General features: G+C 40.8%; 1 long non-coding RNA gene across 1 annotated transcript in view; it reads right to left on the bottom strand.

Moving 5' to 3' along the window:
• LOC133239460 (uncharacterized) overlaps nt 1-12,661 on the bottom strand; it is a 59,572-nt gene that overhangs the window by 10,867 nt on the left and 36,044 nt on the right. The window lies entirely within an intron of this gene.

The raw sequence follows: 12,661 nt of genomic DNA, 5'->3' as shown, positions 1-12,661 counted from the left end.
GCTGATCCAGGAAGATCCTACATGATGTGGAGGAACTAAGTTTGTGCACCACAACTATTCAGCCTGTGCTCTGGAGCCGGGGAGCTACAATTACTGAAGCCCGTCCGGGCACCCTGAAGTTGGTGCTACACGATGGAAGAAGTCAATGCAATGAGAAGCCCATGCACCTCACCTGGAGCATAACTTGCCACAACTAAGGAAAAGCCCATGCTGCAACGAAGACCCAGCACAGCCCAAAATAAAAATAAATAAATTTAAAAATAAGTTAAATAATAAATAAAAGGAAAAAACTATATGTGTGTATGTAGGTATGTAGGTATGTATAAAGCCTATCAAATCAGAATGAGACTGGTCTGCAGCAAAGACTGTATCTACTGGTCAGAAGACAGAGATGTTCTTCAGAGTTTTCAGGAAGAGACAGATTCTGTACTCCCAGTCAGAGGTCATCACTGTGATAAACCTCCTTTACTTCAAGTCAGCCTTCCTCAGGTCTAACTTAATTCCCTCCAGTTTCAAAAGAAAGCCCATCATTAGTCTTAATGGAAATGACTGGTGATGTGCTTACAAAGCCCTCAGCAGACTTGAAAGTGGGGAGCCATTAAGCCGTCCCCACCTCTCCACATCCTCCGTCCCTCTCTCCCTCCAAATGTTAAATACTTCTAGCTCCTTTAATCCTGCCTTTCAACACTTGCAAGCGATTGTAAGCTCCCCTGGCCTCTTTCCAGGATCCCTGCATCTTTCTCCAAACAGGGTACCCAAAACCAAACTTGGGCATGGACTTGGCCAAAGCGAAAATGGCCAAGCAGTTTGCTTCTGGGGCCTTGCAAAGCCGCCTCCTATCAATTTGTTCCCATGCTACCAGCTTAAGAAAACAGCACTTCTCTGAAATGGGACCACTGCGAGCTTCTCCGGGCAGCCTGGCCTCTGGGGACTGCATTGGTGACCTCCTCATTAACCAGGCCTCCCAGCTCTGATTCCTGTGTCTCTTTGCCTTCTAGGGTTCAGCGTGGCTGCATTCACTTGGTCCCTTTCTCTCAGTGCTGCCTGCTGCAGTCATCAGCCACTAACTCTGCCCCAGGAGAACACTTGGCCTTAGGCCGGGTGGCAGTTTTAAGCAGTGTCTCCAGAGGTGCCACCCTGCTGGCCCAGGATGGTCAGACACATAGGGCAACTGTACCATAGCTGCCTCTCTCGAGGACAGGACTGTCACTGACACTGACCGCCAAACAGTCTGTCTTGTGAATGGACAGGTGGACTCCATTCAAATGCCAAGTAGTTTATCTGGGAATCGTCAGTCTGAACCACACACACACACACACACACACAGCTTGTTGTTGCATTCAAAAACAAATTTAAAACACATTTATGGAGTTAACAGACTGTGAGAGGTTTGTTTTTTAATACAGTAAAATTAATTTGTAAAGGTTTCAAGATGTTAACAAATGACCAATGAGACTGTTTCATAATTGATTTAGAAAATTCATTAGGTACACAATGTGGCTTTCTTATTAACTTATTTTAGCTGCCAGTTGAGCCTCTGTTGCACTTGAGTGGATCCAGGAAGAGGAATTCCTGTGGTCACCTGGATTGGAGCCTCACCCCAGGACCCCACCCTTTGCTTCAAGGCTTTGGGCCAGGACACTGCCCCAGGGATCAGGTTGAGCTGCCTTTCATGCGAGGGGAGTTGGGGGAGACTCAGGGAGTCTCCTGTAAGTGCCACTTTCACCCATCTCATCTTCCCCAGAGGATCCTCTGTGACCTGCTGCAAGTCACCAGGATAGTGTTCTGATTTGAGACCCTAAACTTTGCTCTCTCCATGGGCAGTCTCGTGGGCAGTGAGCAAAGGTGAGGGTGAGGCATCTGCACTCCCAAAGTCCACCTCAGCTCTGGACGGGTTCAGGGCTGCTCTCAGCCTTCAACCCATCCCATATATCTCCATGACAACACCCTCTCATCCATCCACCCATCTATCCATCTTGCGTTCATTCATCTGATACTGAGTGCTCACTAAATGCCAGGCCCTTGGCTGGATACTACAAAGTTTACTCTTTATGTCTTTCTTTTCACTTATTTCTTTCCTAAGAAGAGTACAGAAGCAGAGCCCAGGAGTCCCAGTAGAAAATGGGCCAGCTGCCGGCTGGGGACCAGTGACAGCCAGGACTTCCTGTCCTCCCAGGAAGAAAATCCTGGGAGGTAAATCTGTAGGTTTCTTTGAGGTCCTGGGGGTGGACCCCCATTGCTCATCACGCTACATCCCCCACTACTACCACATTGTTTTATTTTTCTACATAGCACTTATTGCCCTGGATAGGTTCCTCATGTATTTGATTATCATTTATTGTCTCTCTCCACCCACCAAAATGTAAGCTGTAAAGACTTTGTTTTGTTCACTGCAACTTTCCTAGTGGCCAGATCAGTGCCTAGCCCATGGATGGCACTACTCAGAAATATTTGTTTTGGGTGGATATATGGATGATGGATGGAGGGATAGTTGGATGGATGATGGATGGATAGGTGGGTAGAAGAATGGATAATAGACATGGTTCCTGCCCTTGTGGATTTTTTGGTTTTGTGAAGGAGACTACAAATTAAAGAATCATGAAGGCTGACACCACATTTTCATTTTCACAGCTATGCCCTCAGCACCTAGAAAAGGTTGCACATGTAGTAGATGCTCAGTAAATATTTATCAAAAGAATTAACTTTTTAGGGAGACAAGAAATACATGAAGTGACCAGGAAAGAATTTAAAGGAATAAATCCCCTTACATTTGTATAAAGCTTTTCATTTACATGCCTTTTGCCGAACACAAAGGTAGATGTGAAAACTCTATAGAAACTAGAGATCTCCATACAAATAGTTCATCATCCTTGCCGTGGTTCAGCTTACTCCCCCAGCATCCCAGAATAAGGATTTTATCCTCTGAGCATCACTACCCTCAGAGAGAGGCAGTGGCCTGCTCTGTGTCACCTGGATAGTGTTCTGACTTGAGGTCCTAAGCTTTGCTCTCTCCATAACTCTTCTAAAAATACACTGTCACCAAATGTTTGGAGAAACGATGCGGGTTGATTACATGTGGCCAGCGTTAAGCTCAAGTCCAAAGATCAAGCAGAAGAGCTAAGGAAACTTGCAAATGAATTGAGTTTATATTTTGGTTCACTTTTTTCAGCAGACTCTTCCATTTCATCCTTCAGAGAAAAAAAAAAAAAAAAGCCTATTTAGAAAAGGGCACGGGGTCTCCAGGAGGGAAAACCCTGAATGCCTTTAGGCTTTTCTCTGCCATCCCTGCCTTTTGGGTCCTTGGTCACTGTGGAATTTGGTCGGTTCTGCATCTTTGCCACATCTGAGAAGCCAGGCTCACCTTTAAGGGTCTAAGGAAGAGCAGGCGGGAGGTGGGTATGGTAACCCAGCCCTTGGGGAATTCCCAGCCCTGTGGGAGACAGAAAGCTCCCAGAGCCGCAAAGCAAGCCCCCAGGCAATGCCCAGAACCCTGTAATGCAGAGAGTCAAAGGAAGTGGCTCCTGTCACACCGGAGCCTTTGGAGGGGCGCCCAAGTAGGCAGGGCTGAGTCTGAGCTTTGGAATCCTTCCTTGGCCATGAGGAAGAACTCCTGGCCAGCAACAGAAACCCAGCTTAAACCAGCCGATGGGGGAACACAAGGGAGATTCTGGCTCAAGTCATTGAAAACTCCCTGGGTAAGTCTGGATCCAGCTCCTGAAGAATCTGCCTCTTCTCAGCTGTTTTGTCTGGAAGGCCGTCTGCTACAGTGGCCAGAGCCGCTCTAGGTTCACATCTTTCTAGGTTCAGGTCCACTGTCAAGGGGTGTTGCTTTCTAGATGGCTCTAGCTGGAGTCCCAGAATTTGCTCTGACTGGTTCGGAGATGAAGCTCTGATTGGCCAGGGCTGGTCACATGCTTCGCCCCTGGAGTTTGTGGGTTGCAATCAGTTCCGCCCCCCAACCCAACCCAAACCCTGTGAACCGAGAACCCAGAAGGAAGTCTTGGCTGGGAGGCTCTGAGTGGAAAAAAACGGGAACTAGTTACTCTACAGGATAAAGCAAATGTTTGCCATAGAGGGTTGTGATTATGACTCTGCTCTTTCAAATGAGAAAATTGGGGTCCAGAGAGATGAAGCAGCTTCCCCCAAGTCACACAGAGAACTGGGGAGAAACTTTCTGTGTTGCTTAAACATCCTGCTCTAAGTAGTACCCACGATGCTGGGTCACCTGCTGGCTGTCCTGAAAACTCACCATTTGCGTCTGCATTCTTGGGAAGACTGGTTCTAAGAAGGATGTCTGTCTAAGCACGCTTTCGTCTGGAAAACCATGTCATCTGCCCTGCGGGATAAAGAGGGCGCTTTTTTCACTCTTACTGACTTGGAACTGAAACATTATTGTAGTAACTATTTGTTTCAGGGAAAAAATTGTAATTGCTTCTAGATCCACTCACTGGTTTCAAGAGCACTCTAACCTTTAACTTTCTCAGTACAAAAGGAGGCTTGCTGGGCGGTGAATCTAACAAGACCATCATTTATCGCTGGCAGAGTTCATTAGTCAATCGTAACAGTTTAATTATTAGCATTTTAATGCATGAGCATTTAACCAGACAGAACAACAAGCTCTGGAGTACAGAACAAGACTTCTTAAATAGAGCTGAATTAACCCGCACAATTGTTTGTATTGTGGTATGTTATTAAAACAAGATGATTAAAATGCAAAAAACAAATAGGTCCATATATTTAGCCAACAAACCAGCATTTGGCTTCATGGTGTTGAGCGGATGGGTGTTTTTCATTTGTTTGTTTTTTTTCACTTGAATTTGGAATTTAAAATTTTTGTTTTATTTTTCCTGCCCCAAGTTATAGGTTAAAATGATACAAAGAGGATCTACTTTGGTGAACCAATTTGTGATGAGTGACTTTAATGAAAGACAGACAGAAGATGTAAGGAGAAAGCCTGCAAAAGGCAGTGAGTGACTCGACCTGGGCTCCATAGCCCTCAATTCTAGCTGCACAGAAGAATCACCTAGAGGGCTATTTTTTTAATATGTATTTATTTATTTATTTGGCTGTGTTGGGTCTCCACTGCGGCCAGCTCTCTAGCTGTGGTACACAGGCTCTAGGGTGCACAGGCTCAGCAGTTGCAGTGTGTGGGCCCAGTGGCATGTGGGATCTTAGTTCCCTGACCAGGGATTGAACTCATGTCTCCTGCATTGGAAGGTGGGCTGTTAACCCATGGACCACCAGGAAAGTCCCCTAGAGAGTTTTTTAAACTGCTCTGTCCAGTCTGCACCTCCAGAGAATCTGACATTCTGGTGGTCCAGAGTGATTTTTTTTTTTTCAAATTCCCAGGCCATTCTAACGTGCATCCAGGACTGGACACTAGGCTCTATCTCCATGAGACTTGCTGGATCACTAAGCTACACTTTTCAAATAAAAATAAGACTTTTCAATGTTCGCAGCAACTTTATTCACAATAGCCGAAAGTAGAAACAATCCAAATGTCCATCAGCGGAGGAAAGGATAAACAAATGCATTGTGGACAGCCAGTGGAATATGATGCAATCTTAAAAATAAATGAAATCTTGATATATGCTACAACATAGATGACTTTTAAGACATTATATAAGTGAAAGTGTTATTCGCGCAGTCGTGTCCGACTCTTTGTGACCTCATGGACTGTAGCCCACCAGGCTCCTCTGCCCATGGGATTCTCCAGGCAAGAATACTGGAGTGGGTAGCCATTCCTTTCTCCAGGGGCTCTTCCCTATGTGAAAGAAATCACGAAAGGGCAAATATTGCAAAACTGCATTTATGTGAGGTTCCTGGAATAGTCAAATTCATAGAGGCAGGAAGTAGATTAGAGGTTACTAAGGTCTGGGAGAGGGGAGGGAATGGGAGATTATTGTTTACTGGGTATAGAGTTTTTATTTGAGATGATGAAAAAATTATAGAGATAGATAATGGTGATGGTTGCTCAATGATGTAAATGTGCTTAATGCCACTATGTTGTACACTTTAAAATGCTAAAAATTATACATATTGTATTATGTATATTTTACCAAAATTTAAAAATGAAAAAACAAAAAATAAGCTTTGCCATTTTCATGTGGTAGAATTAATGTGTGTTATGTGAGACTGTGGATAAAAGCCTTTTGTAAGGCTTAAGACAATGTGCATATTTAAGGTGGTAGTAATATTCTTTAATTATTTGTTTTAATCATTTTGTTTTAATAAAAGGCTACAATATAAACAGCTGGGAAGGTTAATTAATAATGTCAAATCTAAATGAGTATAATTAATGTCACTCAGCAAAGGCCTTCACTAGACTCAAAACATATTTTCTCTTGGGGGTAATCATAGCCTGATTTTTCTAAACAGTTTCTCCTTTGGCTAGGAAGCAGGAACTGTTAGAGAAGAGAGGAAGAAATGCAAAGTCCCACATTTTTCATTTGAGACTAAATATTCATAGCATAGTCTCACATGTGGTCTATAGCATCCTCATCCAGGCCTCTGGGAAGGAGGTCTGCGATGGCCTTGCCTACAACAGACACTGGACAAATTGTAACACACAACAGTCATAAAAACCAGCATTTACTGACTCTTTGCTAAATGCCAGGCTTCTGATGGAAGTATGGCTAGGGGTGGTTGGAAAGATGGATGGGCAAAGAAAAAGTAGGGGACTTCTCCTCATGACCAGTCAAGAACAAACTCAGAATCCCAAAGAATTTTCTATAAGTTCTTTACATTTAATTCAACCCATGTAATTCAATCGACAGAGTCTATGGCGGTTGGGATTTGGCCCTGATTGCTAGATGGTGAAGATGTCCCTGGTCCCTCAGTGAATAGACAGAATTCCCTAGTTCCTCTCTTTCATCTCTGACCATCAGTGTTTGGTTCTTTTAATCTCTTGTCTTCCCATCCTCACCCCTCATGCATCGAGACCCTGTGAAAGGAAGAAGGCAAAGTGGAGAATCCTCAGGATTGATTGCCTCTGAGCTTATGGAAAGGTCAGGCTGGAAAAAATAGTTCTTGTCCCTTTCTGTGCTAGAAGAGTTTATGACTTGTTCTCTGCCTTGAGGTATAAGCTAGGAAAAATAGCAATTCCCCTCCTATTATTTATATGAAGACAGTCAGCCTCCCAGAAGTACAGGGTTGGTGGGCAAATGAGGAGAGAACTGTCTCTCCGTATTTTATTTATTTTGATTCATTTAAATGGTACTTTGCTGATATTTCCTAAGGAATTTAATGCAGCTTGCAAATTGGATATATCATAACAAGATAAAATAATTTAATTCAGAGAGAAAACAGGATGCATACAATGGAGTATAGAAAATACCAAAACCTGACACCATATGGGATAAAGAAAGGGATGTGGGTGGCCATGAGGAATTGACAAGCCAAGGAGGATCCATAAGAGTAGCAATGAGCTTGACCTGTTCTTCCCTGGGAGGTACCTGCCATTCTGGGTTTCCAGCTGTATCAACAGATATGTGCTTTAACCATCAGATGAGCAGGGAAAATATCCACTAATATCCTCCTGTAGAAACTGGGAGGGCGTGACTAGAACATGTGCCTGCAATGAGGATCACCCCTCTTCTACTTTCTCTGGCCTGGGAGAATCTACAGCAGGCCAGATTCTCCTCAGACCGATTTCGGTTTGGGACTGACACGTACCCTGATTGGTAGTAGAGCTTCTCACAAATCCACCATCTGGCACAGCTACTCATTTTGGCTGAAAGGTCTCCTAAAGCATTCAGAACCAAGTTCCACCTGGATTTTAAGGTTATCTCGCTAACACCTCATCTCCCATCTACGTTTGGGCAACAGAACTTCCTGGAAAACTCTCCAAGGCCAACCAGCTACAAACTGAAGCCAGTAGACAAAGTTAGGATTTCAGCATCACATAGCGTGATTTTTAACTCCTCCTTTCCCATCTGCCAACTGTCTCAGGAATGTTTGCCCAGAAAGTGCAGTGCGACGGGCCACTCTTTCTATGAATCCTAACAACACTGACTGGCTATTCTTCAATATTGACTGAGTTTGGGGGCTACCCCGTATTCTCTAGGATGATATTGGCTCATTAATTATTGAAGTTCAGGTTCATGAAGTTGGAGAATGAGTTTCCTATCTATGACTAAAAGTTCACATTTTTCATGACCAGTATTTGCAAAGATCAAAACCCACAATGCCAGCCTCCCCAGATTCCATCTATTCTCAACAGGCTTCATTCATGAACCATGGGAACAGGAATGGTTCAGGGAGAATTCGTTACTTTATCTTCAGGACTTAGGGGAATGACTGGCAAATACATAGTAAAGATGTATGGAATAACAGAATCCAACTTAGTTCCAATTTCTGAGCATCTCTACCAAAAGATTATGATGTGCAAAAAAAAAAAAAAAGACAGGAACCTCCAAGGAATCAGAGAAAGTATTTTCCTAAGAAATAGGTACTGCAATAAACAGGAGAAGTTTTTAAGAATTATCTAATTTGTATTCTCAACACCATATCAAGAGCAAATGATAATTTAAAAAGAATCAGAGATCAGGAAATGCTATTAAATGATGGGGAGCACAATTTCTGAATTGAAAGCAACAAGTAGCAATTTTTGAATACTTCTAAAGTTTTAAGTCAATGAAATACAAAATAAGGCCAAGAAATTTTCCCAGAATAAAGAGTTGCACATTTTAAAAGGAAGGATTTTTTAAAATTATTCAACAGATTCAGTTCAGTTCAGTCGCTCAGTCATGTCCAACTCTTTGCAACCCCTTGAACTGCAGCACACCAGGCCTCCCTGTCCATCACCAACTCCCAGAGTTCACCCAAACTCATGTCTATTGAGTCGGTGATGCCATCCAACCATCTCATCCTCTGTCATCTCCTTCTCCTCCTGCCCTCAATCTTTTCCAGCATCAGGATCTTTTCAAATGAGTCAGCTCTTCCCATCAGGTGGCCAAAATATTGGAGTTTCAGCTTCAACATCAATCCTTCCAATGAACACCCAGGACTGATCTCCTTTAGGATGGACTGATTGAATCTCCTTGCAGTCCAAGGGACTTTCAAGAGTCTTCTCCAACACCACAGTTCAAAAGCATCAATTCTTTGGCGCTCAGCTTTCTTTATAGTCCAACTCTCACATCCATACATGACCACTGGAAAAACCATAGCCTTGACTAGACAGACCTTTGTTGACAAAGTAATGTCTCTGCTTTTTAATATGCTGTCTAGGTTGGTCATAACTTCCTTCCAAGGAGTAAGCATCTTTTAATTTCATGGCTGCAATCACCATCTGCAGTGACTTTGGAGCCCCCAAAAATAAAGTCAGCCACTGTTTGCACTGTTTCCCCATCTATTTGCCATGAAGTGATGGGACTGGATGCCATGATCTTAATTTTCTGAATCTTGAGCTTTAAACCAACTTTTTCATTCTCCTCTTTCACTTTCATCAAGAGGCTCTTTAGTTCTTCTTCACTTTCTGCCATAAGGGTGGTGTCATCTGCCTATCTGAGGTTATTGATATTTCTCCCAGCAATCTTGATTCTAGCTTGTGCTTCTTCCAGCCCAGCGTTTCTCATGATGTACTCTGCATATAAGTTAAATAAGCAGGGTGACAATATACAGCCTTGACGTACTCCTTTCCCTATTTGGAACTAGTCTGTTGTTCCATGTCCAGTTCTAACTGTTGCTTCCTGATCTGCATACAGGTTTCTCAAGAGGCAGGTCAGGTGGTGTAGTATTCCCATCTCTTTCAGAATTTTCCACAATTTCTTGTGATCCACACAGTCAAAGGCTTTGGCATAGTCAGTAAAGCAAAAATAGATGTTTTTCTGGAATTCTCTTGCTTTTTTGATGGTCCAGCAGATGTTGGCAATTTGATCTCTGCTTCCTCTGCTTTTTCTAAAACCAGATTCAATCATCATTTATCCAGAATATCAATGTAGATAGCCAAAAAAATGGAGATGGAAGATACAATAATATAACAAATACTAGAAGAAAATTTTATAAAACTAAAAAAGAAGAAGAAGAAATAAGTCTTTAGATACAAAAGGGACACTGAAGATCACAAAATATTAATTTAAATAGCTAATATATAGAAATATTCTGATAATTAGGTATTAGTCTTAAGAAAAATACTATAATCCCACCCAAGAAAGGGAAACCCATCTGACCTCAAAATTCTTCCCAGCAACACAAAACAAAAAGATTAAACAGCATTGACCTTTCCTTGGGGGGAAAAGTAAGAAATAATATACAAAATTTAAAGTACTCAAATCATAAGTACACAGCTTAATGAATTTTCAAAAAGAAACACCCATATAATAAGCAGTTGGTTAAGACCAGAATATGACAATCAGCTCAGAACCCCAGCATGCCCCAACAGCCACTCCATACCCCAAAGGGTAGCCACTCTCCTGACTTCTAAACCCATAGGTTCATTTAGCCTATTTCATTAATAGAATTTTACATGCATAGGTGGGGTCATTCAGTGCGGAGTCTTTTGTGTCTGGCTTCTTGTGTTGAGCATTATGTTTCTACTTGTATTTGTGGTTTGTTCACTCTCATTGCCAAATAGTATTCCATTATACGAATATCTTGCAATTCATCCATTCTGCTACTGGTAGACATTTCATTAATGAAGGTTATCTTTTGGTGAATATATGTTCGAATTTCAGCTGACTATGTAGCTTCAAATGGAATTGTTGCATAGTAGGAAGACATATGTTTAAAGTAAATGGATGTGGTCAAATGATTTTCGAAAGTGACTGTAGCAACGGTTCCAATTCTGCCACGTCCCTCCAACATGTAGTATGCTTGTCTTTAATTTCAGGCATTCTGGCAAGTGTGTAATTGTACCACATTGTGGTTTTAATTTGTATTTTCCTGATGACTAATAAAATTTAGAACCTTTCTATATGTTTTTTGGCCACTTGAATATCCTCTTTTTGAAACGTCTGTTCAAGTCTTTTACATATAATACTCCTTTGTTTTAATTACTCCCATTGTATCATGTCTTGATACCTGGTAGTATAAATCCACTTTTTCATTTCTTCTTCAAGATTGACTTGGCATTTGTTGGCCTTTGAATTTCCAGATAAATTTTAGAATCAACTTGCTGACTCCACAAAGGAAAAAGAAAGCTTTCTAGAATTTGTTTGGGATGACACTTAATCTATAAAGGAATTTTGGGAGAATACTATCTTTACAACATAGAGTCTTCCAATTAATGAACATAGTCTATCCTTCCATTTACCCAGGTCTTTTAAATTTTATGTCAGTAACATGTTGTAGTTTTCAGAGCTTATGTCTTGCACACCTTTTTAAACAGCCATTCCTAGGTATGTGATTTTTTTTTTTTTAATGTGGCATTACTACAAGAATAGACAAATAGATCTGTGGAGGTTCTGTTCTACTTGTGAGTATTGAAAATATTTTATACCTTAATCTAAGTGTTTATACAGATGTGTACAACTGTCAAAACGAATCTATTTATACCCAATTAATGTATTTTATTCATTTTCTGTAGTCTGGCTTTACTACAACAAATGGGTATGAAAAAGAAAAATATGTAAAATATATGGAAGACAATGCAAAACAGAAAAAATATACTACTAATATAAGATGTAAATTACAATCAGGTATAAAAATTTTTGACAAATTAACAAAGCTTTTCTCTTTTTGATGGTATCACCAGTATAATAACCATAAGCGTACAAGGAAGTAGGTAATTTTATGTACTATTAGTGGAAGGATAAATTGGTATAGCCTTGCTAGAGGGCACGTGGGCAGAAGACCTAAAAATATGCATGCAAGTCCACTAGAAATTTATGTTTAAAATCTATCATGGATGTAGCATGTGCTCAGACACTCAGTCGTATCTGACTCTTTGTGACCCCATGGACTACAGTCTGCCAGGCTCCTCTGATCATGGGATTCTCCTGGCAAGAATACTGGAGTGGGGTGACATTTCCTCCTCCAGGGCATCTTCCCAACCCAGGGAGCGAACCCACGTCTCTTACATGGCCTGCACTGGCACGTGTATTCTTTACTACTAGCTATCTAAGAAGCCTAGATATAGCATAAGCTATTAGGATATTCACCAACCAAAAAAAGCCTATGATAATAAAATAACGAAATCTAGCTAATATTAGGGAATTAATAAACTATGATATAGAACACTGAAATAGTATCAACTATTAAAAATTATGACACACAGAAAAAGTTAATGATGTAGGAAAGATTCTCAATGCAATATTCATCCAAAGAAAGTAGTCTGTAGTGATGGTTATTCAAGAAGTTCCCAATTTAAGTTTTAAATTTTAAATTTATATATCTCATCAGAAAAAAATTGTAACCATGTGAAATGATGGATGTTAACTAAACTTATTGTGGTTATCATTTCACAATATATAATATATCAAATCATTGTGTTGTACACATTAAATTTATACAATGTTATATAACAATTAGATCCCAAGAAAACTGCAGATCGAACAGTTTATCATATATAAAGTGTAAACATATACTTTATATATATATTCATATATAATATACATATTATATATGATTGTTTTATATATATATAAACTTTTTAAAAAGGAATAGCAGGATACACAGCTAAATGTCAGCAGTGACTATTTCTGTGAGTTAAGATTATAGGTAA

Source organism: Bos javanicus, chromosome 26, assembly GCF_032452875.1.
Source record: "Bos javanicus breed banteng chromosome 26, ARS-OSU_banteng_1.0, whole genome shotgun sequence".
Classification (NCBI taxonomy): Eukaryota; Metazoa; Chordata; class Mammalia; order Artiodactyla; family Bovidae; genus Bos; species Bos javanicus.
This window is presented reverse-complemented; position numbering and strand designations above follow the sequence as displayed.